The sequence below is a fragment of the Aricia agestis genome, chromosome 18 (genome assembly GCF_905147365.1).
Source record: "Aricia agestis chromosome 18, ilAriAges1.1, whole genome shotgun sequence".
Classification (NCBI taxonomy): Eukaryota; Metazoa; Arthropoda; class Insecta; order Lepidoptera; family Lycaenidae; genus Aricia; species Aricia agestis.
The window spans coordinates 5,772,352-5,776,009 of record NC_056423.1 but is presented as its reverse complement, the minus strand read 5'-3'; the positions used below and the strand labels follow the sequence as shown (position 1 = coordinate 5,776,009).

Here is a 3,658-nt window from a genome sequence, read left to right as displayed (position 1 = left end):
GCGTAGTATGTTCATAGCCTGACGCATTCGCACGGAGAAGTCAATTGTTTGTCGTTAGGTCCGTACAAGAAATATTGTACAATACAAAGGGATAATACTTGCCGATTATAAATATTTACAAGTATACATAAAACTTACGTAAGATATACCTACTGGGAGGTCTTTATTTGCACTAAATATTATGCTCTTAAATAAATCATTTTTGTGCCAAAATAATACAATTTATCTCGTAAGAAACGCCTTTTCGGGAATCCAGCTACCTCAATAATCAACATGTAATCGTAATCGATTCATCGGACAGAATTTGACCAAAAAATTTAAAATATGAAAAATTTTTGGGTTTATTTTGTCCCATAATATTATGTATATAAAAATTTAAGGTTGGGTTGCACCAACTAACTTTAACTATAACTGTAACTTTAACTATAACTACAGTGCAAAATGTCAAATCTCTGGTTAAAGTTAAATATGGCGTCCAAGGACTTTATCTAAATTTTTAGTGAAAATTTACTATGTTTTACAGTGTTATATTTTTCCTGTCGATTTTTAGGGATAATTCAATTTTTATACTCTCAATCCCGTTACCTGTAGCTTCAATAAAAAAATAAACACAACAGACATCTGTGAATTTCTCCGGTTAAAGTTAAAGCTAAAGGGCGCCATAATTAACTATAAGTAACCATAACTTTAACCTTAGCTTTAACTACGCCTCTGGTGCAACCCACCCTAACCAATTCTCGATAGAATTCAACGTTATATTCAAAATAATTATATTTTTATTGATCTTCGCTAAATATTAATCGCCAATTCAAAACTAAATATTATGTATTCGATAACTTTTATTCTTAGTTATTTTATAATTTGAATTTTATAAATTGTATCAGATTACTCCAACATGTGTGGCCATTAATTGTTGAACAGAGATAACTACAATCATTACGATTTGATAAGTTTCTATTTTCGGATTTGTTGACCTGGCAAATATTTCTGTCATATTATATCTACGCTATTTCGGAAATGACAATAGATTTCGACCGATTCTTAGACCTACAGAATGAGAACACAAAGTTTCATCAAAATCGGTCTATACATTTCGGAGCAGGGAGAGTGGCAATAAATATCTCGACACGAGAATTCTATTAATTTGAAGATAGGTATGTAATTGCAATTAATTTTTAAGAAAAGGTGCGTCGTGCAGCAAAACAACGTACGTCGGGACAGTAAAAATATAAAGAAAGTTTTCATCAATCTCTATACACTTAATTATAAGGCCCCTTCCACACGTCGCGTTACTTATTGTCCGGATTAGCGATGATTTACGGCGGCAAGCTCAATGTCTTACCTCCCTCCAGTCGCCATTTCGGTGGGCCATGAAACTTCGAACAAGACACAGGAGCTAGCGACTCTGAGAATCATGGCCAAAAATTCATGCAACACATAGATTAAAGAATACGATGTGATACTATACATTGTTTTGTTGGTCTTATGGTTTTTTATAGAAGTTAATTTCATTGGCGCTTTTAATTGGCGAACGTCTAAATATTAACCAATGTACCATCGAGGAAATTGATTCCTAGGCAGTTGACATACCAATTTCATTTGGTCGGATGTCAATTTAATGTTACTTGTGGCTTGGTTTGACGTAACGCGACCAAACTTCGTAGGTCCCCCATCTGCCTAGGAATCAACTTATTTGATAGTACAACCACAAGTACAACGCTATTGAAAACATTTCAGAAAAATTAGCAAACGTGCATTGTAAGTTTGTCACATGTCATTTAATTAATCGTGTAACGTGTTAATGATTTATATAAAAAATATAATACTGCATTTTCAATATAATTGAAACATTTTGTAGCTGTATAACAATTACCTATATAAGGTGTAACAAAACTAAGTGATAATAATTTAGTGTGTATTTATGTGTCCCTTATATAGAGTTTACTGTGAAAGTAACAGCACTGAATGAGCAATTTTTTTTGGGATTTGTATGGGCAAGCGTGATGAAGTTTTCCATACAAGGGTGAAAATAAAAGTTACTCTTTCAGCGCTGCTACTTTCACAGCGAACTCTATATTATACCCTACTACCGTAAAGTATTATCACTTATTTTGTTACAACCTGTATAAAATCGCTCTAAGCTAAGCTGAAGCGTTCCCCGCCAACTGAATGGCCCCACTCGGTGTCCACACACGTGTCGCGCAATTGTATAGCACTTACGACACTTTTTTAATATCGCAAAAACCGGACCCCGGCAAAAACAATTTGTTGTCCCGCCGGACTTTTTTGTGTTATTGTTTGGTAATCCCTTAAAATATGACGTCGTTTGTTTGGACATTGGATTTGGTGATTGATAGCGGTCGAAATCTGATAATATAATCCTATTTAATTTTGATTTAATGTAACCAAAGCTCAGTGTAGGCAGCTAGTTTTGATTCAATGTATAAAACTTACTGTGGCTACAAAAATGTGACTATTGTGTATTTACCCCGCGTTGCAGATTAACCCCGGCCGCACATTATTATAAGAAATTTCTGATCAGAAAAATTCGGACGCCCGCCGGAACGCACTCAGCTCATATGTTTTTTTGTGGACCCCGCATTCTGCTCAGAAATTCGGATCGAACTCTCTCTATACATTTTGCACTTACTTCAACTCGCCGGAAGCTTTCTGATAGGTGTCTGAATTTTTCTGAAATTCTTATAATTTGCGGCGGGGCTTATTTGCCGAATTTCAAAAATTTAAAAATCAAATAGAGAATAGAAAAGGCTACATACATTAGGCTACACACTAGAGTAGTCAATATAGCTCATCTGTTATCTTATGATCTGTGAAAACAACCCTACCTAGAACAAGCAAGCAAGCCCTTACTAATAAATACTGCATAAATACTAGATATTATAAAATAATCCATACTTCCATACTAATATTATAAATGCGAAAGTGTGTCTGTCTGTCTGTCTGTTACCTCTTCACGCCTAAACAGCTGAACTGATTGGGCTGAAATTTGGTACAGAGATACTTTGAGTCCCGGGAAAGGACATAGGGTACTTTTTATTCCGAATAAATGAACGGTTCCCGCGCGATAAACTAATTTTAGCACAACGGAGTTGCGGGCGCCATCTAGTATTTTCATAAACTCTACTATTTTTATAAGTATGGAAAAGACTAGTGATAAATTAATAACTGCTGCAATATTGGTCGTAAAATTGGTTTAAAAAGTATGTTTACCTTCTTCTCGAAGCTTGTATCATTAAAAGAATCTATACAAAAACTTGGAGATGCCGGGGATCGAACCCGGGGCCTTTCACATGCAAAGCGAACGCTCTACCACTGAGCTACATCCCCGATGAAAATGGTTTTTAAATATTAGTTTGGCTTGAGTTTAAGGCATAAAATGAAATTGGAAATCGCCATTTAAATTTTTCAATCAGAGAAACAAATTTTAGGAATAACAAGTCTTTGTTACTTTTTAAAAAATCGGTGAAGTGCGAGTAGGACTCGCGCACGAAGGGTTCCGTACCGCTGTAGAGCGACAGTAAGCAAAAAATTGTGTTTTTTGTATAAGAACCCCCCTTAAATTAAATTTTATGATTAAATAATAAAGTTTAAATATAATTTAAGATTTACTGAATATTTCAAGTGCCTACCTGTTGGC

At 34.8% G+C, this 3,658-nt stretch overlaps 1 non-coding gene across 1 annotated transcript; it reads right to left on the bottom strand.

Moving 5' to 3' along the window:
* Window positions 1–3,276: 3,276 nt before the first annotated feature.
* Trnaa-ugc lies at window positions 3,277–3,348 on the bottom strand. Its single transcript has one exon. It is a non-coding gene; the product is annotated as a tRNA-Ala (tRNA).
* Window positions 3,349–3,658: the final 310 nt, after the last annotated feature.